At 38.0% G+C, this 14,935-nt stretch overlaps 1 protein-coding gene and 1 pseudogene across 6 annotated transcripts in view; one reads left to right on the forward strand and one right to left on the reverse strand.

Annotated features, from left to right (window-relative positions):
• Positions 1–14,935, forward strand: part of PTPN4 (protein tyrosine phosphatase non-receptor type 4) — a 143,406-nt gene that overhangs the window by 18,497 nt on the left and 109,974 nt on the right. The window lies entirely within an intron of this gene.
• On the reverse strand, positions 3,500–4,343 carry LOC311596883 (putative ribosomal protein uL10-like; annotated as a pseudogene). The gene has a single exon. The product of its transcript is annotated as a putative ribosomal protein uL10-like (transcript).

Below are 14,935 nucleotides of genomic sequence, written 5' to 3' on the forward strand. Positions count from 1 at the left end.
GATTATATACATAATAAATAAATTAATTAATTAAAAAAAGAATATTATGCTTAACAGCTAATAGATTGTTTTATCCCTTTGCTATGGTTCTATTACCAGTTATGTAGTTAGATTTATTCATTTATTTACTCAGTTTTAGAATAAACGTTTAAACAGTTAGAAATTAGAAATTATTTAATTTTAGAACTAGGAGGTTATGCAGAGATCTGCACATTAAGTTAGTTCTTATAATCCTGTACTGTCTCCAGTGGATAGGCATTAACCAAAGTGTCAACTTAAATCTAATTTTAAAAAATCTGAGTCTGAGGGTGTCTATCTCAGTGCTGGAGCCCTTGAGTACATATGTAAGAGGGTCAGTCCTCAGTACTCAGTGAAAGACAATTCTTAAGCCATGTGAACCACATTTTAAGTGTTCAGTCATATATGGAATGGTCACCATAAAGGACAATAGAGATTATAGATCACAAAACATTTTGTTTGCTAGAAGAAGAAATCATATATAGCCTCAGGAAATGAAGTGGCAGCCTCAACGAAGCTGAGGGTGTTAACATTTAGGATATTACCTCAGTGGCTTTCCAAGCATCCTAAATGTTGCTATTGTTACTAAAAAGGAATGACCTCTGCCAATGCTTTTAAAACCTCTCCTTATTTTCAGAGCTAGTTAGTTATTAGGCATGTCCTGTTTTTGCTGCCTTGCCCTCTTATTTGCATCTATTGATTTTTGCAACAAAAACATTTTTCTGTTATGTAGTGACTTAGAAAGTCAATTTAGGAAGTTTTTGTTGTTGCTTTGTTTTGAGAGGTTAAGGGGGAGGGGGAGGCTAATTTAGATAAAATAGCAAAACTCTAATGCTGATTGTCAGCCTCCCTGTAATCCTCCCTACCTCCCTAACACATAGGAGCAGCGAGGTTCTTTTTTTTTTTTTTTCTTCCCTGGTTTTTTGAGGCAGGGTTTCTCTGTGTAGCCTTGGCTGTTCTGTACTCTGTAGGCCAGCGTAGCCTCCAAATCACAGGGATCTGCTTGCCTCTGCTTCCTCAAGTGCTGCGATTACAGGCATGTGCCACCCTGCCAGGTGGAGCAGTGAATTCTTATCTTGGATCTTAGTTTAATTTTTTTTTTTTTAATTGAGACAGGGTTTCACTGTAAAGCTCTGGCTAACCTGGCTGGTTTGGAACTCAGTATGTTTTCTAGGCTGGCCTTGAACTCAGATATCCACCTGCTTCTGCCTTCCAAGTACTAAGGTTAAAGCTACATTTAAGCTAACCTCTTAATATACATGTGAACAGAAATCACTTCATTTCTGTTTTCAGTTTTCTAGTAGTGTTGTGGTAGGTTATACAATGGAACAAACAGAAGTTTTGGAAAATAGTGGTGTCTCCTTTTCGATTAATTCCATGGATGACAGAAAGCCACAGTGAGAATTATTTTAGCTTGAAGAAGTAGAAGTCATTAAGATACAGTTAGAAGGATCTCCTCTTTGAGATTAAGTAGATCTGTATTCAAGTGCTTCTCCTAATTTTGCTTGTATAATCTTGGGCCAGTCGCCTAATTCTTCTAGCTGTCATGCCCAACCTTTTGACATTTCAACACAGCGTACTCATCTGCAAAGTGCATGCTTGAGAACTCTGAACAAGTTAACACACACACACACACACACACACACACACACACACACTATGACCACCACCACCACCACCAGCAACAACAACAAAGAAAGCCATCAATATTTTAAGTTCACAGGGTTTTTTGTTTGTTTTTGTTTTGGTCTTGTTTTGTTTTTCACATTTGTGGGCACAATTGCCTGTAAAGAGCTCTCAGGAGAAGCAGGTCCTGGAGCAAACCACTGCAGCCAAGGGATGTTCTCTTTACTGAGACTAGCTGCCAATCTAGTGAACACTAGCAGGAGCAACACTTTAGGCCACAGTGAAATCTAAAAAGTCCAAGGCAAAGGCTTTGGTAGCACAGTGTGGATGGGGATCCCCAAGCAACTTTCAGGCCATGTGAACCTGCAGATCCATATGGTATTCAGATGGCTTCTGTGCCACTGAAGTGTACAGTTTTGTGTTGGGCAGCATTTATAACTTCTCTTGGCCAGGTGTGCTTGTGGGCTGCAAATTGGTCATCTTTGCATCTGCAAAGAGATAAAAACTAAGAGATAGAACTATCACTGTTTTAAGAATGAAATGATAGACACGACCTACTCGAGTTATTATTGGTATCTTACAAGCTATGCCAATGCTTAATGACATGAAGCAAGCAATCACCATTTTATTATTTGTAGATTCTGTATGTGAGGAATTCTGAAAGGGCCCAGGAGTGATTGCTGTTTTCTTTTCTACAATACAGTATATGCTTACTGGGTTGGGAATACCCATGAGTCAGAATGCTTGGGGCTGGAGAATCTATTTCCAGGCATGCCTGTTCATGTGTCTAATCATAGGCTGATCTGAGGCTATAGATTGGAGCCCTTATTTAAGAACTCTCCATTGTGGCCAAGGGGGGGGGGACAACATAGCTGAGTTTTGAGAGAAGTGTCCTTAGAATGAGTATACCAAGAAAATCAGATAGAAGGTAAAGCCTCTGATGGTCCTAGAAGTCATAAGGTATTTTCTTCAATACTAGTAATTAAACAATCTTCTATATGCTAGGCAAACTATCCCTAACCCCTCCAAATTGTTTTTTAAGTACTTTCTATTGCTTTAGTTAATGTACGAGCTATAATAGATGCCATGCTTTAAATAATTCTGGGACCATAGGTTGCTTAGTTGATTAAATAAACAAATAAATCTTTAGGGTCTGATAGATTGATTTCAGTCCTTAGTGCCTGGAACACTAAATATTACATTTTATAGCAATGTAATGTTGTCAGGTTTATGCCCCCTCTGTTAGCCTCTTTTTTTCATCTTTAGAAATAAAGTTAGTATCTTTCTATGTACCACTTATAAACATAGATTGACAGTAATATGCATGCATGTATATCTTCCACCTCTGGTTTTCAACCTCAGTGGATGTTAAGTAGAAGAAACTGCTTGTATTAAAGACTAGTATTGGCTCTTAACTTGTATGCCTGTTTGTTGGTTTGTTTATTTATCTGAGACAGTCTATCATGTATCTCAGGCTGGCCTTCAGCTGGCTTTGTAGTCCAGGATGACCTAGCATTTCTGATTCTCCTACTTCTGTGTCCTATATGTGGGGATTAGACTATCATGTCCAGTTCATAGTATAGGTACTGAAGTTTTAAGGTAGCATGCTGCCCCCTAGGGACAGAACACTATTCAATCAATTGTGGAGATTTCTATTCTTTGTCATGCATAAGCTTGTATTTGAAATTAGTATGAGATGTTAAGCAGATGTTAAGTTTTGTTTTGTTTTGTTTTTCACTCCCCCCTCCCTTTTTTTTAATAAAAGAGATCTAAGCCTTTATTTCCATATTTCTCAAATTAAGCTGGCTGAGTTGGTTGCTTTAAGGGGATTAGTCAGAGACCAAATCCCATATTCTCATCTGATTCCTACACCTCTTCCTAGGCTGGGGCTGCAGCAGGTAGTGGCAGCCATAAGAGCAACAGCCACAAATGCGGATGATCAGCCAAGAAGGCCTTGCCCTTTTCAGCAATTGGGAAGGTGTAGTCAGTCTCTACAAAGCTGGGACCCATTTGTATCCATTGGCAGTAGAGTGTGGTACTGACAGTAGTCAGGTAACCAGTCTGAAGACCAAACACTGGCAACATTTGGACACCTTCTAGAAGGTGATAATGCAGAGTCTGCTCTGTGATGTCAAGCACTCTGGGTTGTAAAGGCTGCCATTATCAAACATCTGTTGGATGCTCAGCCTAAAGGAGAAGTGGGAGATGTTCAGCAGCGTGGCTTCACTGGCTCCTATTTTGTCTTCTGTTTTTATCAGCTGCATATCACTTGGAATTTCAATGGTACCTCTCAAGATTTTAGTGGTAATGCCTAAAACCTGAAAGAAAGAGCTCTTCTTAGGCCCCAGACCAGTGTTCTGGGCTAGCACAGTTACCTCACTTGGGGCAATGGCATCAGCACTGGTAGCAGCTGGCACCTCATTAGCCAGCAGCATGTTCCTAATCTCAGTGAGGTCCTCAAAGTCTACATTTTCCAGGGTATGAGGTAGCAGTTTCTTCAGAGCTGGGTTTTTTCCAGATGGACCTGCATGACTTTGTGCATCATGGTGTTCTTGCCCATTGGTACCACTGTCTTCCCTCATAGATCTGCTGCATCCGCTTGGAGCACACATTATCTGGTCCCACAATGAAGCATCCAAAAGTTGGATGATCTTAAGAAAGTAGTTGGACATCCAGGTTGCTCTGTTTTCCCTGGGCATCATGGTGGTGCATCAGTGATTGTCACACAGTCTTTTAAAGATAGTGTTACTCTAAAGAGGATGCCTGGTGATCCCCCTTTTTGTTTTTTATTACTCTTTTACTGGCATGTTCATTGTCTAGTTTGGAAACAAATATATATTTTTTTAAAGAGGGAGAACTCCAGCCAAACATTTAGAATAAAAGATCAGGTCATAAATGATGAAGGCTAATACTATGTTTTCTATTAAATTAGAAGATATAGTAACATTTTTAACTACAAAAACTTAGAACACTCTCATACGGTGACATTTAAAAAGTTATTCTTCATTATGGCTAGAATATTTGTATTTACTACCTAAACCATTTTTAAGGGCACGGTTTTGTGATAGTATGCACTTTTGCTTCATTGTGGAATCTGGGAAATTACTACTTCCCAGCTCCAGAATGCTTTTTATTTTTAAAGACATATCAGATAATTTTCATTCCTCTTTCTGTTTTTGGTTGGTTGGTTTTCTGGTTGTTCAAGACAGAGGTTCCTCAAGACAGATATAGCCGTATCTGACCTGGAACTAGCTCTTGTAGACCAGGCTGGCCTCAAATTCACAAAGATGTGTCACTACTGCCTGGCTACATCTTTCTGTTTTTCTTTTCTTTTCTTTTTCTTTTTCTTTCTTTCTTTTTTTTTTTTTTTTTTTTTTGGTTTTTCGAGACAGGGTCTCTCTGTGTAGCGTTGGCCGTCCTGGACTCACTTTGTAGACCAGGCTGGCCTTGAACTCACAGCGATCCGCCTACCTCTGCCTCCCGAGTGCTGGGATTAAAGGCCTGCGCCACCACGCCCGGCCTGTTTTTCTTTTCTTAAAAAAAAAAAAAAGATTTAATGTATATGAATGTTATGTCTGCACATACACCTGCTTGCCAGAAGAGGGCATCAGAAGCCAGTATAGATGGTTGTGAGGCACCATGTGTTCGCTGGGAATTGAACTCAGGACCACTGGAACAGCAGCCAGTGTTATCTGCTGAGCCATCTCTCCAGCCCGATCTCTCTGTTTTTGAATGTACTACTTTATATAAATCAGTGGTTCTTAACTTGTGGGTCTGGACCCCTTTGGGGGTTGCATATTAGATATTTACTTTATGATTTATAACAGTAGCAAAATTACAGTTATGAAGTAACAGCAAATTTTATTTATATCCTGTGCCTTGCTAAATTTGTCCTTTCTGTGTGTGGAATGCTAGACTTTTTTCCATATAACTTTTCTTATAGACTCTCCATAGACTTTTCTTATTATCTGTAAATGGAGATACCTTTATTTCTTTCTATCATTTATTTTCTTGCATTGCCTTATGACTTTGGTGCCTAAATAAAGGTACCATCAATATGATGCTAATGGTGAATTTTTCATATACCTTCAGTTATATTGAATATTATTATATTATGTTATATTCTTCTATTAGTCTGGTGGTTGGTTTTTCACTGAGATGAACATAGTTCTGCACATGCTGGCATCCTTCTGGATTTCCAGGAGTATGTGGAATATCCTGTGGAATATGTGGAATATGAGTATCTTCTCCAATTTGCCCAGTTTTCTTTTTTTCTGCTCTAGTAGTTACTGATACTCTGACTGTTATTTTATTCAATAAGTACTACTGGTAATTTTTCAAAAAGTGCTTCGGATAAAAGGCTGTTTATAATAGTCAGGTTCTTAAAATAAGCATGCTATGTAAGTAAGAGTTTTTAATGGTCTGTTAGAATGGTTAGGTAATAGTTTCTCTAGAAATTGGGACTTTGAGGGAGCTTCATGATCTTACTTTTCTGACCCAGTGGTTGCAAGAGTGTTTCTATAGCTTTCACAATTGCTAGCTTGTTGACATCCCTCATCACTGCCATTTTTCTCTCTTTTATTGAATTCAATTTTATTGGTCAAATCTGTTTTTGTGCCAATACCATGCTGTTTATATTACTCTAGCTAGCTCTGTAGTACAACTTGAAATCCAGATAGTGATACTTCCTACAGTTCTTTTATTATCCAGGATTGTTTAAGCTGTCCTGAGTTGTGTTTCCATAAATCTCAAATGGCCCTTAACTTTAGCTGTCTCCTGTCTCCTCCTCTTCCCTGCCACTCCCCACTTGATCCTTCCATTTAGTACTCCCATCCATAACTGTCTATTCTGTTTCTCTTTCCTATTTGTATTCCCTATTCCATCAATTTATACATAGTCTCTGTAGTTCAAGGTCTGTGAAGAATTGTGTTGTACTTTTGATGAGAATTGCATTGAATCTGTAGATTGCTTTTGGTAGGATGGCCATTTTTACTATGCTAATCATACCGATCCGTGAGCGTGGAAGGTATTCTCATCTTCTGATATTTTCAGTTTCTTTCTTCATGTCTTGTTGTTTTTATCATGCAAGTTTTTCACATGCTTGGTTAGAGTTACCCCCAAGATATTTTATATTATTTAAGGCAATTTTGCAAGGTGTTGTTACCCTGATTTCTTTCTCAAACTGATAATTTGTGAGTTAATTTTGTATCCAGTTACTTTGTTAAAAGTGTTCACTTTTCTGGTAGACATTTTTGGGTCACTTATGTATATATCAGCTCCAAATAAAGACACTTTATTTCCAATTTGTATCCCCTTGATCTCCTTCAGTTGTCTTTTTGGTCTAGCTAAGACTTTAGAAAGTGCTGTATTGAATAGGTATGGATAGAGTGGGCAATTTTGTCTTGTTCATGATTTTAGTGGAACTTTTTTTAAAGCAACCAACCTTTGGAGATAAAATTGAATTTATTTATTTATTTAAATAATTTATTCAGATTACATCCCAATTGTGAAGGAGAGATAAACATGTTTTTGTTATGATCCCAAGTGTGGGATCCAAGCCGTCTTGTGAGAACAGGTGAGGTTAATCTACTAGAAGACACACCACCTCTTGTGGGAGCTTAATTGTTGCCAGCTGAAAAGATCTCATGAACAGACTCAGGGAGGAGATATATAAATGAACCCAAAACTGCAAGCGGGGTCTTTGGAGACTTAGGATAGTTTTGGCTGTTCATTGCTCCACTTCAAGACACTGCGAGGGAGAATCGCTCGAGGGAAGGCTTCGTGGCTCCAGCTTCTGCTGAGGTTCTGGGTTCTGGTTACGCCAGGTTCTAGCAGAAGAAATCCTGCTGATTACACCAGGAGACTCGTTTCTCAGAACTGATATCCTTACGGTTTTGTTATTCTTTAATCCTCTTTTCCTATCGTTTATGTTAATTGGGTTATAAGTGACACACAGTTGGTTAATAAGTTTGTAATAAAATATATTTGTTAATAAAAAAGTAGTCAACACGATTGTTATTCCTTCACTTGTATCTTCCTGTTCCCTTCTCCCTTCTTCTTTCATGCTATTCCCCTCCCATAGGCCTGTGACAGAAGTGGACCTCCTCACCCACCATATGACCACAGCCTATCAGGTCTCATCTGGATAGCCTGCTTACCCTTCTTCTGAGTGCCATCAGGCCTCCCCACCAAGGGGAAGTGATCAGATAGGGGCACCAGTGTTCATGTCAGAGTCAGTCCCTGCTCTCCACACAACTGTGAAGAATATACTGTCCATTGGCTAGATCTGAATAGGGGGTCTAGGTTTACTGCATGCATTGTCCTTGGTTGGTACAGTAGTGTGCACATGTCCCCTGGGTCCAGATCCGCCAGCCTTGATCGTCTTCTTGTAGGGTTCCAGGACCTTCTGGGTCCTTCTATTTTCCCATTCTCCCATACCTCTCTCACCTGGAGTCCCAGTAGCAAGTCCCAGCATCTGTCCCAATATCCCGCTGAATGAAGACTCTCAGGACATCCATGTTGGGATAGTATCCAATTATAAGTGAGTATATACCATGTGTATCTTTCTGGGTCTGGATTAACTCACTCAAGATGATCATATCTAGTTCCATTCATTTGCCTGCAAATTTCAAGATTTCCTTGTTTTTAATAGCTGAATAGTACTCCATAGTGTAAATGTACCACAGTTTCTTTATCTATTCTTCCATTGAGAAACACTTAAAGAAATGCTCAACATCCTTAGTTATCAGAGAAATGCAAATCAAAACAACTCTGAGAGTCCATCTTACACCCATAAGAATGGCTAAGATCGGGGCTGGGGAGATGGCTCAGTGGTTAAGAGCGCTGCCTGCTCTTCCAGAGGTCCTGAGTTCAATTCCCAGCAACCACATGGTGGCTCACAACCATCTATAATGTAATCTGATACCCTCTTCTGCAGATAAAGCACTCATATGCAATAAATAAAATAAATAAATAAATAAAAAGAATGGCTAAGATCAAAAACTCAAGTGACAGCACATGGTGGCGAGGATGTGGAGAAAGGGGAACACTCCTTTATTGCTGGTGGGAGTGCAAACTTGTACAACCACTTTGGAAATCAATCTGGCACTTTCTCAGAAAACTGGGAATAGGGCTACCTCAAGACCCAGCTATTCCACTCCTGGAATATACGCAAAAGATGCTCCACCATACAAGAAGGACATATGTTCAACTATGTTCATAGCAGCCTTATTTGTAATAGTCAGAATCTGGAAACAATTTAGATGACCCTCAGTCGAAGACTGAATAAGGAATTGCTTTAAGTTTTTCTTTGTTTAAATTGATGTTGGGGCTTGTTGTACACTGCCTTCATTATGTTGAGGTATGTTCCTTGCATCTCTAATCTCTATAGGACTTTTATCATGAGGAGATGTTAGATTTGTCAAGATCCCTTTCTGCATCTAATGAGATGATCATGTTGTTCTTCTATCACTCTGTTTCTATGGTTGATTACATTTATTGATTTTTATATGTTGAATATCTCTGGAATAAAGCCTACTTGATCATGGTGGATAATCTTTTTGATGTCTTCTTGGGTTTACTTGCAAGCATTTTATTGAATATTTTTGCATCTATGTCCATAAGGGAAATTAGCCTGTAATTCTCTTTCTTGGGTTTTTATGTGGATTGAGCATCAGGGTAACTGAGTAAAAGCAAATTAGGCAATATTCCTTCTGTTTCTATTTTGTGGAATAATTTGAGGAGTTTTGACATTATTAACTTAACATTTCTTTAAAAGTCTGGTAGTATTCTGTGCTAAAACCATCTGGTCTTAAGTTTTTTGTTTTTGTTTTAGGATTTTGTTTTGTTTTGTTTTGTTTTTTGGTAGAAATACTGTTAATAGGTGCTATTTCACTAGAGGCTATATAGATCTGTTTAATTGCTTTTATAATCTTGATTTAACTTTGGTGAGTAGTATATGAGTGTCAGGATTTCCTTGGTGTATATTGTTGTGTCCCCCTTTTCATTTTTAATTTTGTTAATTTGGATCTTCTCTCTTTGCCTTTTTTGGATAAGGTTTGTCAATCTTTCTGTTTTTCTTAAAGTACCAACTTTTTTTCATTGATTGGTTTTGTTTGTTTTTTAAAATTCAGATCTCAGTTTGATTATTTCCTGCCATCTACTCCTTTTGGGTGTGATTTCTTCTTGTTCTAGAGCTTTCAGATGTGCTGTTAAAACTTAACTAGTATAAAATCTCTGCAATTTTTTAAAATATAAGCACTTTGTGCTATGAACTTCCCTCTTAGAATCATCTTCATTGTGTCCCATAAGTTTGGGTACGCTGTGTATTCATTTTCAATCAATTCTAGAAAGTTTTAAATTATTTTCTTAATTTCTCTCTTGACTTGTTTTTATGTATTTGTTAGCTTTCTGTTGAGTCTGTGGTTGATACCCAGTTTAATAGTGGGGGTCAGATAAGATGCAGGGAGTAATTTTAATTTCTTTCTATCTGTTGAGATGTGCTTTGTGTCCAAGTATGTTGTCAATTTTGGAGAAAGTTCCCTTAGTTGCTGAGAAGAAGGTATACTCTTTTTTTTGCAGGGGGGGGGGGCAGTGTTAGCATTAATTACCTTTCCTGGAAGGCTTCAAGGCACCAGGACACAGGTACTTCTAACACCCTTAATATTCTCTTCAGCTCTTCCTCTAAAGAATTTGGCCTTCACGATGACTGGCTGCTTAGGGAGCTTGTCCTTCCCCAGAACTTTGTAGTAAACCGATCCCACAACTCCAGTCTTGTTTTTTTGTTGTTGTTGTTGTTTTGGTTTTTTTTTTTTTTTTTGCAGCACTGACTCATGTCTGCTCACTGACCAGTGTCCACAGTTTATCCAGGAACCAGAAGCTCTGGTTCCTCCTTAAGTGGTAATGCCTCACACCAACTTTCCCAAAATAACTTGTTGATCCTGTGTTGATGCATGCTTCCAGCATTCCCGCGGCCTCCAGGGGACTTGTGGTGCTTACCGATGTGGCATGGCTTATGTGGCCCTGGAGTGGGTCTTCCTCAGTCTTGATAGCATGGCGGCAGTAGAAAGGAAAGCAGAAGGTATACTTTTGCATGTGAGTGTAATGTTATTTAAATATCTGCTATGTCCATTTGATTTATAAGTCAGTTGGCTCCAGTATTTCTGCTTAGTTTTTGTCTGGGTTGTTGTAGAAAGACGAATTATTCTTTCTATATTAAATAATACATTTAATTATTACAGTAATAGTTTTCTTTAACCAGCTAGTTTCCCAATGATTGACACAGAGAGACTATGCTTTATTTTTAAGCTGTGGGGCTGGAGAGATGGCCCAGCGGTTAAGTGAACTAGGTTCTCTTCCAGAGGACCCAGGTTCAATTCCCAGCATGGCAACATGGCAGCTCACAACTGTCTGGAACAGGGAATCTAATGTCCTAACACAGACATATATGCAGGCAAAATACACACAAATTAAGCTGTAAGCTCTATGTTGAGCAAACTCTAATCCTAGCACCTTTAAAACCCACATAAAAACCAATCACTTGCCAATCTGATGACTCCTGAGGTAGCTTCAACTCCATTAGTCTGTTCCTCCAGCCATGTGCTCAGCCACGTGTTTAGCTATCCTTCCAGTGTCCACGTCTGTCTTCCCCCTGTCTCCTGGCAAACAGACTTTTCTCTTTCCTTCCCAGAGTTCCTTTCTCCCTACCAGGAAGTCCCACCTTTTACTTCCTTTCTGCCCAGCTGATTGGCCAATCAGCTCTTTATTGACAGCTGCTGCATCCACACCAGACATTCCTCCACACTTGATGACCTGTTCATTGGCAAGAGTCAGGTAGTAAAGTCTCTCACTATCACTGCATGAGGGTCAATGTGCTGTTTAAGCAGTAGTAGTATGAGTACTAAGTAGTAGGAGTAGTGGGAGGAGGAGTAGTGGGTGTTTAACTGAACTTAGATGACCTTGTGTTTGGTGTTTAGATGTTGAGAATTGAAATGTTCTCTCTGTGAGTTTTTCCCCTTTCAGTATGCAGTGTCTTTCCCTATTTTTCTGGTTAGTTTTGGTTTTAAGTCTGTTTTGTCAGACATTAAAATGGCTACACCAGCTTGCTCCTTATGTACGCTTGCTTAGAGTATCTTTTCTATCCCTTTACTTTGAGGTGATGCCTATCCTGATTTCTTGATGTTAAGGTGGTTTCTGGGACGCAGCAGAAGGATGAATCCTGTTTTTGCATTCATTCTGTTAGTCTGTGTCTTTTTATTGGGCAGTTGAGAGATATCAATGAGCAGTGTTTTTGATTTGTTATTTGGTTGGCTCGGGTGTGTGTGTTGTGTGACACTTTACTGGTACTCTTTTACCTTTATTGTGGAGTGAGTTTCCAGCAGTCTTACTTTACCTTTTAGATACGCATCTTGCATCTTTTCTTTATTATTTTTATATAAAGTTGGATGTACCAAACTTTATAGTTGCCTTTCATATGGCTACTTTTTGTATTTAAAAATTAAAAATTTGGAAGATTAGAATTTGACAAAAGGTAGCTTAATTACTTTCAAGTTGTTGCTGAGAACTCAACTCAGGGCTTTTTAAATTGGGTGAACATTTTATGTAGATCAGTTAGTAAGTACTGTAACTAGGTTAAGTAGCATTTATGAGCTATTAACATGAAAAGTTATTCTTGGCATTTTAAGGACCAAGAAGCTTGTTTCTCATTTAATTGTTTTCTTTTGTTGCTTTACTTATACAAATGTTATTTGTTTTTAGTGACACTCTGTTTCTTCAAATATGATTATGGTAACAGTGATTTACTCTTGTGGATATTGAGAAAAGTAGATGGTGAAGAGTTGTCAGTGCTTTGCTAGATGCATTGTTGCATGGCTTTTCCTGAGTTTCTCACTGATCCAGTAATGAACTGTAAAACCCAAGAGATTTAAAATAAAAACTTCATGCACTGTGTTGTTACAGTAGATAAGGTTGTTAGGAGCACTTGAGTGTTAATTCCTAGCTTTACGTAATTATAATCTAGGATTACCTAATGTTCCTTTGTTGGTCTTTGCAGAGCTCAAACTATTAATTCCCATTTCTTTGTTAGCATTTTTGTTTTCTCTTTCTCAAATAAAACACAGAAAAGTAGTAAAATGACAAATTCAAGGTTACCAGGCAAATTAGGCAGTAGAAGAACATTCCTTTAATTAATGATAGACATAGTTAAGACTCCTTACAAATAAGAAGAATAATGACAATACTTTTTAGGTCTAGTCATTTAAAAGAGGATAAACTAATAATTTGAAAGTTACATGTAAGACAGGAAGAACATTTGACTTTTAAGTCAATGAACGTTCTTCAGTGAAATTGAAATCATTGACCTCTTCAGAGTCTCCCCATGTTCCTAAGCCAAGCTCTTCTGTTGTCCTTCCAAGAGAATGGACGAATGAATGTATTAGAGATGTGTAACCCTTCCATATCGACCCAGGAGCTGGGTGTCCTGCCTTACACCTTTAAATCCAGCAAAGTGAGTCCAGGACAGGCAAGGCTACATGGAGAAACCCTGTCTCGAAAAGCAAAATAAAACAAAATTTTGACCCAGGAAACAAGAAGAGTAAAAGAGACCAGAGGTAACAAAGGTTAGCTTAAGTTCTGGTTCTCTGTTCCTGTCTCATCACATCATGAAATTCATCCATCAGTTGATATGTATTTTTAATGTAATTGGTCATCTGCTAGGCAAAAGAAATACCATTTAGAAAAATGTTAGGTCCAACCTAGTCTTCTAGTTTTCAAAATAAATATAAATCAGAATTTCTTAAGGCATGTAGTAGAAGAAAAAAAAATAGAAAGAGAAAAATTAAGTGTCCACAAAGTATCCTTGTGAGAAAGAGGTAAAACTTTATTAAAGGAAAGACATAATCACTTCATTCTTCTACCTTGTTTTAAACGCCTTTGTTCTCTTGTGTCCCAAGAGGATACAGTTATCATTCTTAACATTCCCTCTTATTTATACTAGGATATTTAATTGTGTATGTGGTAGTCTTTTGGTATCCAGGGATGATTGATTCCAAGACCCCAAAGGACATCAAAGTCTGTGTCTCAAGTTCTTTACATAAATATTTCCATAAAGCCTGCACATATTTCTTTGTATGCTTTTAACTCCTCTGTATATTATTTATACCCAATAAAATATAAATGTTTTAAAAGATTTATTTTTAAATTATATGTGCTTGTATATGTGTGCATCTGTGTGAGTTTTGCAGTTAGATTGTGCATTTGAATCTAATTCATTGAGTACTTTTGAATATAAAACAACAGAAATAGTGGTATTGTTAGAGCAGTGAGGTAGCTTAGCAGGTGCAGGTACATGCTGTCAAGCTTGATGACTCACCACAGGCTACATGGTGGAAGGAGACTATCTACTGCAGCAAGTTGTTCTCTGACCTACACACCCCATACCCCCCACCACCACCACAAAGAGATGTGGTACTTCAACAATGATAGAGATTGCATGCACACCTGCACACCAGGAGAGGGGATTAGATCATATTATAGATGGTTGTGACCCATCAAGTGGATGCTAGGACTTGAACTCAGGACCTTTGGAAAAGCAGCCAGTGCTCTTAACCTCTGAGCCATCTCTCCAGCCCTCTTTGTATTCTTTTTGAGAACTTTTATTGTAAAGCTTGGTTAATTTTGTCAGATGCTTTTCTGCATTGATTGAAAAGGTTATGTGATATTTTTCCTTACTCAGTTAATATAGTAGAAGACATTGATCAGTTATATTACTGTAAGCCTTGCCACACCTCAGAAATAAAACTCTTCTTACAGTTCTTTCATGAATTGATGAATGCCTTCGTTTCAGTAGAATGAAATGAAAATGAGAAGTGCTACCTTGTGTGCTTCCCAAGAGATTGTAGAAAGAGTGTTAATTGTCCCTTAAATAGTAAACCATCTGAGTTTGAAAATGCCATAGGGTTTTAAATTTTTTAATTCAAATTTTAAAATAGCTGCAGTGTTTAAATTGTCCCTTATATTAATCAAATTCTCATATCTTGTGCCTTTTGAAGAATTGAACCACTTTACGTGTCAAATTATTGCCCTCAGAAACAAATTGTTGTCAGTATTATTTTGATGTCTAGAAGGTCCAGGTGGCACCCTCTGTTAACCTTTTCTTTTGTTTTCTCTTGTTAATCTAGTTCATTGGTCTTTTAAAAGGATCAGCTTTGGGTCCTGTCAGTGGGAAAGCATTTTATAAGTGATCATTAGATCCTGGTAGATTATATTATTCTTATACTCCCCCATATTATTATAT

Source organism: Acomys minous, assembly GCF_964271855.1.
Source record: "Acomys minous genome assembly, chromosome: 1".
NCBI lineage: Eukaryota > Metazoa > Chordata > Mammalia > Rodentia > Muridae > Acomys > Acomys minous.